Source organism: Panthera onca, chromosome B1, assembly GCF_046562875.1.
Source record: "Panthera onca isolate mPanOnc1 chromosome B1, mPanOnc1 haplotype 2, whole genome shotgun sequence".
NCBI lineage: Eukaryota > Metazoa > Chordata > Mammalia > Carnivora > Felidae > Panthera > Panthera onca.
The window spans coordinates 133518683-133534410 of record NC_138342.1 but is presented as its reverse complement, the minus strand read 5'-3'; positions in this window follow the sequence as shown (position 1 = coordinate 133534410).

The following is a 15728-nucleotide window of genomic DNA, read 5'->3' as shown; positions in this document are numbered from 1 at the left end:
AATTTGAAATGTTTGTTAGACATTAAGTGGTGATCTCAAAGAGGCAATCAGATATGTGAGCAGATTGAAGGGAGAACCATAGGCTGGATAGCCCAAGCAAGCTTTCTTTTATGCCAGACACCCTTCGGAATGCCTGCATAACCCATCCAATATCACAACAACCTGATGACCTGGTTACTATCATGCCCATTTCATACATGAAGAAACTAAGGTGTAAAGAAACATACCATTTCTCAGTAAGTTGAAAGAATGAGAGTCTGACTTGTGAGAAGCAGTCTCCTCCACTACCCAGAGGAAGCTGGTCTGCAAAAGAAAGCAAAACAAAACCAACAAGTGAGGAGAGCTGAATAGAGAGAGAGAGGAAGGGAGAGAAAGATTCAGATTCTTTCACCATTCCTTTGGATTCTGGGTGCTAACTTAAGGATCATTCCTACCCATCTATAAGAGAATACAGTCTAAGGCATTGCAACCTATTTAGTTGTATATAACACAATCAATGAACATGTTGTTTCACATGTGAAATACTGTAGGTTTTCTAAGAAAATGCAATAGTTTTGCTAATGTGAAGCACATCTTAGCATTATAGATTTCACATTGTTTTACTTTAGTCACGAGAAAGCTATTCCTACAGATAATTTGAACAAAACCTGACCTTTCTCTTAGCTTATTTTAAATACAAACTTTAAAATATTTTCCAAAGACATTCTAACCTCTTTCTGTCTTATTATTATTTCTGTCTGGATTATTATTTACGATATATTACCAAAATAATTTTAGTTTTTTCTTGCAAAAATTTACTGAAGTGTAAGCTTGCATTTATACAAATGCAAAAATCCTAAGTTTTCAGTTGGCAATGTGGAAATATCTGTAAGTCTACAGTTTCATAAAGTCAGTACACCCATGTATTCAGTGGACATATCCAAAGCCTAAGAAGAGGGTTCCTGGGTGGCTCAGTGAGTTGAGCATCTGACTCTTGGTATTGGCTCAGGTCACGACCTCATGCTTTGTAAGATGGAGCCCCATGGCTGACAGCTCAGAGCCTGTTTGGTTTCTCTCTCTCCCTCACTCTCTCTGCTCCCCCCCCCCCACCCCTCTCCCTCTCCCTCCCTCTCTCTTTCTCTCAAAATAAGTAAACTTAAATAAAACAAACCTAAGAAATCCCCCTCATACAATACAATACAACACAATACGATACAATATGATACGATGCAATACAGTCATTAGCTCCTCTACTCCCAGGATTAATATTATCCTGACATCAAATAACAATACATTCCTCTTGCCTGTTTTTAATTCCATATAAAAGAATTATGTAGCATATAGTCTTTTCTGTCTGGTTTATTTTACTCAACTTATTATTAGTTATAGTTGTAGTTTGTGGATTCTCATGCTCTAGAGTATTCCATTATATGAATACACTGATGTCTGTTTATTAATTTGACCACTGGTATACATTTTTTCCAGTATAAGTATTCTTGTACATGTGTTGTTGGGAGCACATATACACTACTCTGTTAATTATATACCTAGGAATGAAAGAGAGCATATTTATGGTATGCATATATTCCATTTGGATAGATACTAATAAACAGTTTAATTCCAGTATAATTAACGTACAGGGTTATACTAATTTCAGGTGCACAATATAGTGATTCAACAATTTGTTATCATGATAAGCGTGCTCTTAATCCCCTTCATCTATTTCACCCATCCTTCAGCCACCTCCCCTCTGGTAATCACCAGTTTGTTGTCTATAGTTAAGAGTCTGTTTTTTGGTTAATCTCTTTTTTTGTTTGTTTCTTTGTTTTGCTAAATTCCACATTTGAGTGAAATCGTATGGTATTTGTCTTTCTCTGACTTATTTCACCTAACTTTATACTCTCTAGATCCATCCATGATGTTGCAAATGGCAAGATTTCGTTCTTTTTTATGGATGAGTAATCTATATCACCTATGAGTAATATTCCATTGTGTACTTGTGTGCGTGTATGTGTGTGTGTATATACACATACACTTCTTTATCCATTCATCTATTGATGGACACTTGGGTCTCCTCCATAATTTGACTCTTGTAAATAATGCTACAATAAACTGAGGGGTGCATTTATCTTTTCAAATTAGTGCTTTTATATTCTTTGGGTAAATGCCCAGGAGTGGAATTACTAGGTCATATGGTAATTCTACTTTAAACTTTTTGAGGAACCTCCACACTGTTTTCCACAGTGGCTGCACCAGTTTGCGTTCCCACAAACAGTGCACAGGGTTCTTTTTTTTCCATATCTTTACCAACAATTGTTTTTTTTGTGTTGTTGATGTCAGCCATCCTGACAGGTGTGAGGTGATATCTCATTTTGGTTGTGATTTGCATTTCCCTGATGATGAGTGATGTTGAGCATTTTTTCATGTGTTTGTTGACCATCTGGATGTCTTCTTTCACGTTCATGTCTTCCGCCCATTTTTTATATTGGATTATTTGGGGGTAATTTTGGTGTTGAGTTGTGTAAGCTCTTTGTATATTTTGGATGCTAACATTTTGTTAGATATATAATTTGCAAATATTTTCTCCCATTCCATAGGTTGTCTTTTAGTTTTGTTTTGTTGATGGCTTCCTTTCCTGTGCAGAACTTTTTATTTTGATGTAGTCTCAATAGTTTGTTTTTTATTCCCTTGCCTTAGAAGGCATATCTAGAAAAATGTGGCTATGACTAGAGCCACAGAAACTACTGCCTGCATTCTCTTCTAGAATTTTTATGGTTTCAAGTCTCACATTCAGGTCTTTAATCCATTTTGAGTTTATTTTTTGTGTATGGCAAAAGAAAGTTTGATTCTTTTGCATGTGTCCAGTTTTCCCAACATCATTTGTTTGAAGAGATTGTCTTTCTCATTGCATATTTTTGCCTCCTTTGTCATAGATTAATTGCCCATATAACTGTGAGATTATTTCTGGTCTCTGTATTTTATGTGCCTATTTTTGTGGAGGTACCATACTGTTTGATTACTACAGCTTTGTAGTGTATCTTGAAATCTGGGTTTGTGATACCTCTACTTTCGGCCTTCTTTTTGAATGCTTTAGCTACTCAAGTCTTTTGTGGCTTCATATATATTTTAGGATTAATTGCTGTAGTTTTGTAAAAGATGCTGTTAGTATTTTGATAAAGATTGCATTAAATCAGTAGACTGATTTGGGAAGTATAAACATTTTAACAATATTTGTTTTCCCAATTCATCGGCATGGAATATATTTCCATTTGTTTGCACCATCTGCAATATCTTTCATCAGCGTTTTAAAGTTTTCAGGGTTGCCTGGGTGGCTCAGTTGGTTCAGCATCTGACTTCGGCTCAGGTCATGATCTCGCAGTCTGTGGGTTCAAGTCCCGTGTCAGGCTCTGTGCTGACAGCTCAGAGCCTGGAGCCTGCTTCTGATCCTGTGTCTGCCTCTCCCCCACTCTCACGTTGTCTCACTCTGTCTCTCAAAAATAAAAATAAATGTAAAGAAAAACTTTTTTAACTTTTCAGAGTATACATATTTTACCTCCTTGATTAAGTTCATTCCAAGGTATTTTATTATTTTTGGTGCAATTGTAAATGAGATTATTTTCTTAATTTCTCTTTCTGCTACTTCACTGTTAGTGTATAGAAATTCAACAGATTTCTGTATCTTGATTTTGTATTCTGTGACCTTACCAAATTCATTTATCGGTTCTAGATGTTAAGCAGTTTTTTAACATTGTTGGCGATAATATATCTTTGAAACGAATAACCTATGGGTGAAAATTAAGAATTCTAAGGATTATTTCTAGCCATTTCCAGCCAGTAAATTGTTTGATGTTACCTATTTTTCTATTTGGTGAAAAATGGAATTAATTTTTAGATATAGAAATTTCTATTTTAGTAAGTGTGATATTAAACTAACAAGCTTGATCATAAATTTTTATATTGACATTTCTAACAATTGTATACATAAACATAAAAAATCTGTTCTTTGCTGCACTGTGGCAAAAGAAAATAAAACATAAATCATTATGGGCTTAGATTAATAGCATATTAGTGAGAATCAAATAATACAGTAGATTTGGAACAAAATGCCATCTCAGTTCTATATTCAAACTGTGAGGAGAACATAACCTTGCGTATCTCTTTTTATAACATGAGGTGACTCAGGTGATGTGTTCCATCGTTTTTCATTACTTTTACCCCACTAGACAGAAATTATCACATATTTTTGGTATATGCTGAATTATTATGCTTCAGAATTTCAGACTGGAAAATTTTAACAGCTTGTAAATTTGAACCTATATACTTACTGCAACAGGTCAGAGTCACAATACAGAATAGGTTCATCAGTAGGTAAGTACGCTCCTCTCTGTATGGTTCCCCGAGCTTCCAAAGAACTGTAACTCAGATGACGGCTAGTACTTTGGGGGAGGTTTTTATTAGCACAAGTTTGTCAACGATTATTGGCAAAAATGAACTTCCACAAGTCCGCAACTTTTTCAAAAATTATTGGCAAAAATAAACCTCCATCCAATAATTATCTCAGTAATAATCTATCATATGAAATACTTCTTACCACCTGATACAGAACCAGATACTCTTTTTGACCTGATAGTATTTCACACATATGTTGCACACACTCTGTTTGGGAATTTATTGGACAACAGTAGTATTATCTCTCTTTTCCCTCCTCGGTTGTGAGGTTCTTGAAGATAGAGACAGTATGCTACAGGTTTTTGTTTTCTCGACATCCAGGAGAGTGGCATAGTATATTCTGTCAATGCTGAATGTCTTGATATATTTTCAAAAATGGAAAGTTTAAAAACAGGAACAAAATGTAATACAATTATATATACATACATGCATGTAATAATATATATAAATTTACATGTATTGTGTAATGATATATATAAATAATATATTATGACATATAATAAAATTATATATAATAATATACAAATAATATATAATAAATTACATGTAATTAAATATGTATCTATGTAATTTTAAAGAATCATGAGAAGGTTGAATTTTTTTTTAATTTTTTATATTGTGTTATCTATTTCTGTATAATAAATAATCCCCAAATTTAATAGCTTTAAGTGGTAAACATTTATTATTTTACAGGTCTGTTGTATAGATATTTAAAAGCAAAGAATGTTAGAAGCCATTTTAGAGGCAGCTTACCATCGTTTATTTTCTAGCCTTTGCTGTTTTTTTTTTCTCCCTACATGCAATTCTCCCTACGTGCATTAAAGCATTCTCTAAAATCTAGTTTCTCATTATCTACAACAAGTCCAGATGTGAATAAGCCTCCTTGGTGTAGTTCCTTACATCGAGTTCATTATGTACCGTTCCTCTTGTTCTGTAGACTTTGAAACTAAAGAGACCATGTATCTGCACTCGCCTCTCATACTCAATATACCTGGTGGGACAGGAATAGGGGAAAATGGAAACCAAACATGAATCACTGGTCCATAACATTTCCCAAATCCTGCCAGATAAATATTGGGTTTCCTGATCAGGTGCCTCAACCAGGGAATAATTTTCATTGGCTCTTTGCATCTCTGAGCTTTATTTTTTAATGAAAGGTAACACATTTTCAGCTGAGTAGTTTTCTCACACTGCTTATTGCAATGGGTTTGTGTGGAGGCATAGGGAATTACAACTGCTTTTCACTCTGTGCTGTCACTTTGTGGGCCTCCTGTGGACGCCATTGGAATTTGCTCCAGTAGACAAAAACCGTACCCACATGCTCTTAAGATTTAAATCTTGAAGATTCTTCATAACAAATCTCTTGTGTGAGTGAATACTCCTGAGACACTTGTCAGTGATCTTTCTGAGAGCTTGCCCAAAGATGAGACATCTGTAGACCATGCTTTTTAAGCAATGCCATGGAACTGATCTTTTCAAAGAAGATATTTCTTGATTTTAGCATCATTTGCCAGTTGGAGAGATGGAGAATTAGAAAAATTATGTTTATTTATTTTTGAGAGAGAGAGTGCGAGCAGGGGAGGGACGGAGAGAAAGAAGGATACACAGATCTGAAACAGGCTCCAGGCTCTGAGCTGTTCACACAGAGCCTGATGTGGGCGTGAACCCACGAACCATGAGATCATGATCTGAGCCAAAGTCAGATGCTTAACTGACTGAGCCACCCAGGTGCCCCAGAGAGATGGAGAATTTTAAAAATCATCGATCTCGAGGCGCCTGGGTGGTTCAGTCAGTTAAGCGTCCGACTTCGGCTCAGGTCATGATCTCGCGGTCCATGAGTTAGAGCCCCGCGTCGGGCTTTGTGCTGACAGCTCAGAGCCTGGAGCCTGTTTCAGATTCTGTGTCTCCCTCTCTCTCTGACCCTCCCCCGTTCATGCTCTGTCTCTCCCTGTCTCAGAAATAAATAAACGTTAAAAAAAATTTAAAAATCATCGATCTCTGCCTCCTTTTGTTAAAGATCCCTTCTCTCTGTGTCTAGCTTTCTTTTTACATTTTATGATAGATATGAAGAAGAAACTGGGCAACACCTTTGACTGTGCTTTGAAATCTCCTTAGCTACATCTTTGGACACATTTTTCTACATTTCAGGCTGCTACATGTGAGAGTGCTGCTAAGCTTGCTGCTACTAAATACCAAGGATTCCCCTTTATTCCTGTTTCCAATAATATCTTGGTCACTTCTTTTTGAATTCTCATTGGCAACGCCCTTGCAGTCCTGATTTCTGCTAACAGTCTCTTCAAGGCCATAGGCTTTCTCTAATAAACTCTACGAATCATTTCAACCTCTTACCTCTGCCTGGCTACGAAGCCATTCCCACATTCTTAGGTATTTTTTTATGGCAACACTCTACTTCCAAGTACCAAAATATCAGTTATCTATTGCTGTGTAACAAAGCACCACTTAATACAACAAATATTTATTATCTCATAACACAGATCTTATAGATCAAAATCCGGGCATAGATTAGCTGGGTTCCTCTGGCCCACAGTCTCTCAAAAAGCTACAGTCAAGGTGTTAGACAGGGTTGCAATGAACTCAAGGACCAACCTGGGGAAGAACGCTCCCACATTCATTCCCACGACCAAAAAGAAGGTAGATAAGTGGTGAAGATACCTTGAAAACTTTCAAATGACACACCTTCTGGCAAACACATTACTGGTATATTCAAAAGGGAGAGTCCTAAACTGTGGACTACTTTTGTGGGTAGGATGTGCCTGTCTCATTAGGTTTGCATAGAGCAAACAAAGCTCGACTCTGTGGATGTACAGGGTATAGCTTCTAGGAAAATGTCACATAGGCAATATAATTATCAGAGCATAAAATGGAAATCTGTTCTAGCAATGAAATAATTCTGTGTTTTCAGGAAGCACATATTGCTTGGAGACGTCACATGTTAATCTGTGCCAGAGTAAATAGTGACGTGGCAAAAAGATGGATCTGAGAACATTTGCTGCTTCTCCTGTGCCTTTGCATTACTTGTACTTCTGAAATAATTAGCAAAGCCAGACCTTCACTAAGAATTCTGATGTTTTTTTTAATTTTTTTTTAACATTTATTTATTTTTGAGACAGAGAGAGACAGAGCATGAACCGGGGAGGGGCAGAGAGAGAGGGAGACACGGAATTGGAAGCAGGCTCCAGGCTCTGAGCCATCAGCCCAGAGCCTGACGCGGGGCTCGAACTCACAGACTGTGAGATCATGAGATCGTGACCTGAGCTGAAGTCGGACGCTCAACCAACTGAGCCACCCAGGCACCCCAGAATTCTGATGTTTTAAAATGACTTGATAAACTATCTTACTTTATCTTAAAAATAATCTAAAGTGAATTAAAACACACGTAATGGTGTAGTGAAATAAAATTGTCCACTGATAAAATAATTAGGGGTGTTCTCTGGAATAAAGATTTTAAAGCTACTTACCAACCTTTTCATTTGACTTTTTCAATGTGTGTGTGTGTGTGTGTGTGTGTGTGTGTGTGCTTGCATGTGTTTTCTTAAAAATATGTAGAGTATTTGGATACATAAAACTTCAAACTTTCTAATTTTTACATTTAAAAGTAAATAAAAAATAGAGGGAAAAAAGACTTTGTACACAAAGGTGGTCATTAATATATACCAGCTTTTTAAATGATAATTTCCCAAGCAGAAAATTGAGAGGGGGAAAAACGTTGTCAGTAATTGAAATAGGAAAAACAATTGGTTAAATCACAAATTTAAGGGACATGTCACTAACTTTCCCTATGAAATATTAAAGAAACTTTTTTTCAATAGATAATGTCCAGTATTTTCTAGAGAAAATTGATGTGGCTACTCTATTGCTGGTATACAAGTGTATGTATTTTATAGTTAGCGGAAAAATTTATATTATGTATATGATCTTTTAAAATGCTTCTGCTACTTGATCAGGTATTTTCACTTCTATAAAAGTAATATAATATTCTGAGATGTAGAGATATTTATATAGAAAAAGTGTTGGCACTACATAATATAAAAAATTTAATTGTCCAAAAATAAAAAAAATATTTTCATAAAATATGATACATCCATAGAGTCCATATGGATCAAATGATTTAGAATTATATTATAGATTCATAAGAATAATTACTGCTTACTAGTGACAGCTAATACTCACTGTGTGTTTCTTAAATGTCAGGCATTGTTTCCATACACATATTGATGTGATTGTGTATCTGTCTGAGAGGTAGATTATGTAAATAGCAGTTATTTCTGAGTTGTTTGATTACGGGCAACTTCTATTATGTCTTTCACATTTCTTTGTATTTTAAAGTTTTTCTATGGTAAGATTTTTTTTTCTTTTTAATAATGGCAAAGGAAATATCATCATAATAAAAGGAACTAGAATGTTTTTCATTTCATGCTGACTGCCTCAATCTGATTGAGCAATTGGTAGACGGAATAAATCAATCTCTAAATCTTATGTGTATTCTACTATAGCAAGAAAGATACAAAGGTCTACTTTTTATTATACCCTGTTCCTTGCCTTCAAGTTGAATATGTTTTTAGAAGAAGAAATATGTATGTTTGTTATATTTATAGTTAAAAAGCGGGGGTTGGTTTGGAGAACATTTGGACATTCCAGCAATAGTTTACTGCAATGAAAAGTTGGTATTCTATGAACACAATTATTGATCTCTCACACTATACCAATAACCATGCTTGGTACCTTGATACAAGGTTGAATAAATGAGTGCTCTTAGGAAGAAAAAGAAGTTAATCATTAATTAACTTGCAAAAAATTCTTGCAAATTCTTGCAAAACACTCAAGAAAAAGTAAACCAGCTAACAAACCAAGCTAAAAAAAAATAAACAAGAAGAAATGATTCCTAGCTATATATTTTTATTCTGTTCTGATATGCTAAATGATTTTGTAATCAAAAGTCTATTTATCTTATGCCATTTTAACAAATTACTCAGAGAGTGAGGAACATCTTCCATCCGTATTCCTTCTATAACCATTTTAGGCAAAGACATCTTAACTCTTATGCCAGAAAAATAAGCTTCTAAACAAATAAACCTGAAAAGGCTTGGTCCTGCCCTCAGGGAGCTTAAATCTGGCCAGATCATAACAGAAGGGCAACCAAAACCTTCCAATATTGTGGTAGACTTACCTCTTTGCATGGAGGTTGGGCTTTGAAAAGACTCTTTAATCTCTGTGCTTCCAGGAGCCTATGATTTGATGATTCTTGACTTATCTTCTATCTCACTCCCTGGTCCCTCTGATTTGGTTTGTAATCCATTTGGAAGTATTCACAGAACCAGGGTCTAAATTGGTTAGCATTGATAGCAGCACCTTTTCAGAAATAACGAAATCATGCACAGAAATGATTCCTTGGCATTTCCTTTACTCATTAACATTTCTTCTTTGATACAAAGTATTTTGATATTAAGTATGTCAGTGTCATGCCATCATGTTGGGTTGAATGAGCTCCTGGCCAGAACAAAGAAGAGCCCTCTAAAACAATAACACCAAATTTAATTTAGAGTCCAAGTGCCAGAATATTGCTTATTGGAATTTTCATATGTACAATTAATATTCTCCTTAGTGACATAACATATCATTTAATTCAACATGAACCAGTTTTGGGTAATCAGACATTGGTGTTTTAAATAACTTGTTTGTTACCATGCTTCTTCACTTGCGTTTTCAGTGCTGATCATCAGAGTTTATAAAATGAACACAGAACATTGAAAAGGGCAATTCATTTGGTGAAGCTGATTCAGAAGTGGAAAAGGGAAAAGAATTAGGCCATTCAGCATTTTGCCTATAGTGACATTTCTCACCACTGCCTTAATTAGAGGCGTTGAATCATTTCAGTTCTTTCACATTCCTTCTCCAACATGATTAGTTTTATTACTATGAGCAAACTCATTATCACCTTCTGTAACTTTAAATTTATTGATTTAATTACATGATGAAATGGCAAACATGCAACCTCAAGGCATCTAGTTTCATATTTCAACTTTTGAAAACATTCTTAGAACACCTGAAGCTTGTTCAAATAGTTTTTATCTGAAATGAGTGAAGTCATATGCTATTGTTTGACTTCAAATGATAATCACTAAAATGAAGGGTCATTGAAAGAGATTTCTTTAATTTTTTTTTTACATTTATTTATTTTGAGAGATAGAGAGGGACAGAGCACAAATGGGGGAGGGGAAGAGAGAGGATGAGACACAGAATCCAAAGCAGGCTCCAGGCTCTGAGCTGTCAGCACAGAGCCCGACGTGGGGCTCGAACTCACAAACTGGGAGATCATGACCTGAGCCAAAGTGGGATGCTTAGCTGACTGAGCCACCCAGGTGCCACTGAAAGAGATTTCTTTATTGAGTATTGTTAATAATTAATAAATGATGAATGCAAATATGTATTTGTATTTTTTTCTTTGTATTTGTAACACAGCACTACATTAGTATGTATGCTTCATTTATCATGCACAAATGTTCACTTGTTTATGTGAGTCATGCTCTCAAATTGAAGAAAAATGAAAGGATTTGGTGTGACTAAATTATTCCATCACTCCTGAAAGTTTCTGCTTGCCCCTTTTCTAATTAACCTATATTTCCCACTTAGGTAACCACATCCTCATTTCTATATTGTGGATTATGTTTGCCAGTTCTTGGAGTTCATAAAAATGGAATCATACATTTTACAGAAAAGAGAAATTTTAAATTTTACTTTTTTCTACATCATAATATTAACACCTCAAACTTATTATTACAAAAAAATCCAACATTAAACCTTCTGGGAGAGATCCTCAGAAATATTTTGTCAAGAATAATTATCAATGGGAAAAAGAACTATTTACTTTCACAGGTTTATACTGCACCAACATGTGATAAAAACAGTATCATTTAAATTCCCTAAGTATTTATAACTTAATGGTGAAATAAAGGTACAGGTTTTAAGTATCACAACTGCATCCCAGAGCAAAGCTCAAGAATATTTATAGGAAGATAAAAATATTCAATTTCCAAAAAAGTAAAATTCACAATGTTTTCTATATAATCAAAAATTATCAGGCATGCAAATAAGCAGACACATTTTCTTTCTTTTTTTTTTAACGTTTATTTATTTTTGAGACAGAGAGAGACAGAGCATGAATGGGGGAGGGGCAGAGAGAGAGGGAGACACAGAACTGGAAGCAGGCTCCAGGCTCTGAGCCATCAGCCCAGAGCCCGACGCGGGGCTTGAACTCACGGACCGTGAGATCGTGACCTGAGCTGAAGTCGGATGCTCAACCGACTGAGCCACCCAGGCGCCCCAAGCAAACACATTTTCTACACTGAGAACAATAATCAGTTGAAACAGATACAAAACTAACACAAATGTTAAAATTAGGAAAGAAATAATGCATATTGAAATAATTAATATAGCTACACTTTATGTACTCAAAAAATTAAGTAGAAGCATGAAATCTATGAAAAAGATTCAAATCACATTCTAGAGAAAACTACAGTGTCTAAAATAAAAAAGAAACACTGGATAGATGACATTAGTATGACATCAGATTTAGCTTTATATAGGTGAAGATGGTTACCCATTGAAATACTTTTAAATATGTGGATATACACAGGCTAGTATGCACACATATGCTTTCTTGGTCTGTCATCTGATGGCCTAAAAGTATTGACACTCCACTCGAAACGAGCACACCTAGTGCCTGGATCTTGGTTTCTAATACCATTTAAAGGAATCATAGGTCCTTGGAGAAGTGGCCCATTTCTGGGCCAGTAAAGGTACAATATCAGCCAGAAAGTTAGAAAGTGCTCTAAAAAATAATAATAATAATGGGAAAATGTTAAATGGGCAAAGAGCTAACCAGCAGAACTCTCAAAGTCAAAAGCAGGCATGATTTGAGCAACGAAATAAAGTTATATTGGATTATAAACAAAACGTAAAATAAATATCTAAGAGTCAGTACTGATACCAAAAAAAAGATTGAATAAATAATGGAGGAGAAAAGACAAATGTGTTATGCAGTAGAATTTCAAAGGATTTATGTAAATACTCTATTCTCAAGGAGGTGAAACACAATTCCTATCTCTTCAAGTGTAAGCTGCACACAGTAACTTCCTTCCCAACAGCACAAAATGGAAAGTGGGGACAGACTAACTTTATAGAGGAACCTTGAAAGCTCTACCTTAGCCAGGTAAAAGTTAGCATTAACAATAATAAGTCATGTTGATGACATATGTACTCTTGATTTGATGGGACGAGAATGGCACTATACCTTTCTTTATTCTATACAAAAAAATCCACAAGCCAAGTTTAATACGTAAAAGCACATCAGAAAATCCTAAACTGAGGGACATTCTACAAAATATCTGTTCAATACTTAAACTGTCAAAGTCATCCAAATAAGAAAACTCTAAAAAACTGACATAGCCTAGAGAAGCCTAAGGAGATGTACTGAGTAAATATAGGACATTCTGGATGACACCCTGGAACAGAAAAGGACATTCTGTAAAAATTAAAGAAATATTAATGAAATATATACTTAAGTTAATAATAATATATCAATATTGATTTATAAAGTATAACAAACATACCATTCTAATGTAAGATATTAATTACAAGAAAGTGGGTTTCAGAGTATATGGAAACTCTCTGTACATTGCTACACCTTTTTTTTTGTAAACCTAAAAGTGTTTAAAAATTTTTAAAAAGTTTGTGAGGAAAGCAAACAAAATAATCTATAGGATAGAATTAATGGCAGAAAAAAAAAAAGATCAGTGGTCTAACACATGGAATAGAAACTTTCCAAAATGAAACACAGAGGAAAAGAATGTTTTAAAAACTAAAAGTATTTCAGTGCCTATGGGACAAATCAAGTGAAATAAAATACATTTGATTAAATCAACTGAAAGAAAAGGACAAATGAGGGCTGAAGATAAGAAAAAAAAAAATTTGAAGAAACAATGGCTCCTAATTTGAAAGTAAAGCCTACAGGTCCAAAAACCTTGAACAATTAGCATTAGAAACATGAAGAAAACGACACCAACGCCTATCATAATCTAATTGCTCAAAGCCAATGATAAAAATATTATCTTAAAAACAGCCCAGAAAAAAGATACATCGCATACAAGGGAGGAAAGATAAGGATGACAACAGATTTCTCAACGCTGGTGAGAAAATAGTGGAGCCACTTCTTGAAAGTAGTAAAAGAAAAATACTTTTTTAGTAACTTTCTATTGCTACTATATAGCAAAACATCACAAATTTAGTAACTTAAAACAGTATGAACTTTTTACCTTACATTTCCAGAGATAAGAAGTCTGAAATCAGTTTCACTGAGCTAAAATCAAGATGTCAGCAGGATTGTGTTCCTTACTATAATCTCCAGGGGAGAATCCATTGCCTTATCTTTTCCTGCTTGAGGCCACCTGCATTTCTTAACTCATGGTTCCTTCTCGTTAAAATCTATAGCGTAGCATTTCCCTTCCTCTGTGATAGTTATTTTTGTCCTTAAAACTTCTGTTTTCATCAAGACACTTGTAATTGCATTAGCCTCCTCCCCACCCCCACCACCCAGATAATCCAGGGAAATATCAAAGTCCTTAGCTTAATCACATCCACAAAATTCCCTCTACCATGTAAGTTAAGGTATCCACAGGTTCAGGGGACTAGGACGTAAACATCTTTAAGAAGACATTATTTAGTCTAATTGTCAACCTATAATTCTATCCTAACACAAATCTTTCTGAAAAAAAAAAAAAGGGCAAAGAGTTTTTCAGACTTAAGAAAGTTGAAAAAAAAATTGTCACAAGCAGTCTCACACAAGAAATAATTAAGTAAATCCTTCACATAGAAGAAAAATGATACCTTATGGAATGTATGATTCCATTTCCATAAAATTCTAGCAAAAGCTTTATAGGAACATAAATGGCATATGTAGCAGAAATGATTCTGGTTGATTATGTTCATTGGTTATGATCACTGGGTATTAAATGCATTGCAATATATTTTGAGTAATTTTTTGTCTGTTTCCCAGACACATCATAAATGGCAAGGGGAAATATTAGTTCTCATTATATTAACATTCAGAAAGTAAAGATGGGTTTGGGTGCAAATAAAGTATAGAAAATCAAGGAAGCTCAAGAAAACATCAAAACACCTCCAAAAAAAAAAAAGATGTTAAATAATAGGCTTGATATTACAAATTGATATATGTTTTAAAAATATTTTTAAAAATTTACATTTTTAAATTTATGATATTTTTTTCAAGGAAGGAACGTATCTTTACAAAATATCTAGTTTTACTATTAGTCAACCAGGTCATCTTTAAAAAGGGAGCCGAGTTTCTCTTCCTGGGTAACTTCTAGGATACAAAAGAAAGCATTCAATTGTATGACGTTATACATTCCTCCAACCTTGAGTTTTGGCTCTTGTTCTGTTTTTCAGTCCACTAGCTTCAATAGGCTGATGGTTGGTTCAATAATTTTAAAAATATCATACTGAGACTCACTCATGGACTGACCTGAATCACGAAAATATATGTTTATTGGCTTAATTACTTCCATACACAATTGTTAAGACACCATAGTCAGTGCTGTGCATACATTCTTGCGTCCCTCTTATATTACATGAACATGAAGATCCATGACCTACCCGGAGTAACAGTAAGAAGAAAAGGACGATAGCATTGTCTACCTGGTCTGTTGAACAATAGAAAGATTCCATTCCTTTGCCATACGTCTGCATTCGCTTACCCCTTTTTCATATACGTAAGAGCAACCGGAATATTAGTGAGTAGACATCTGGTAAACCCCCAAGATGTATTTTAAATGTATTACTTACACTTATTTAGATAAAAATGTGCACATCTCCTTTAAGCAGTAATTATCTTCTTGCAATGGCATGTTTTTTGGAGAAAAACATAGAATTATGTGTACATGTTTATATGTCAACTGCTATATTAGTCACCAGTGAAGATAAATAGAACTGAAGTATCCGAAATAAAATAGAAGCCAAACATAATTTTAAAAGGGTCCACAGAAAATGATAGAATATTTGAATTTTGTGCAACTTTTAACTACAACCAAACAGACTGCCAGGTGACAGTATAGTATATGAACATATGCTGAGAAAATGTCCTGAATATATAAATTATCTGCATTTTTCCCCTCTTACATATGTTTCTGAGATTTTTCACCAGAACATAAAATACACATGGATAAGAGATGCCTCCAAATGCTTCAATGAAGCCAAGATTCTCAAGA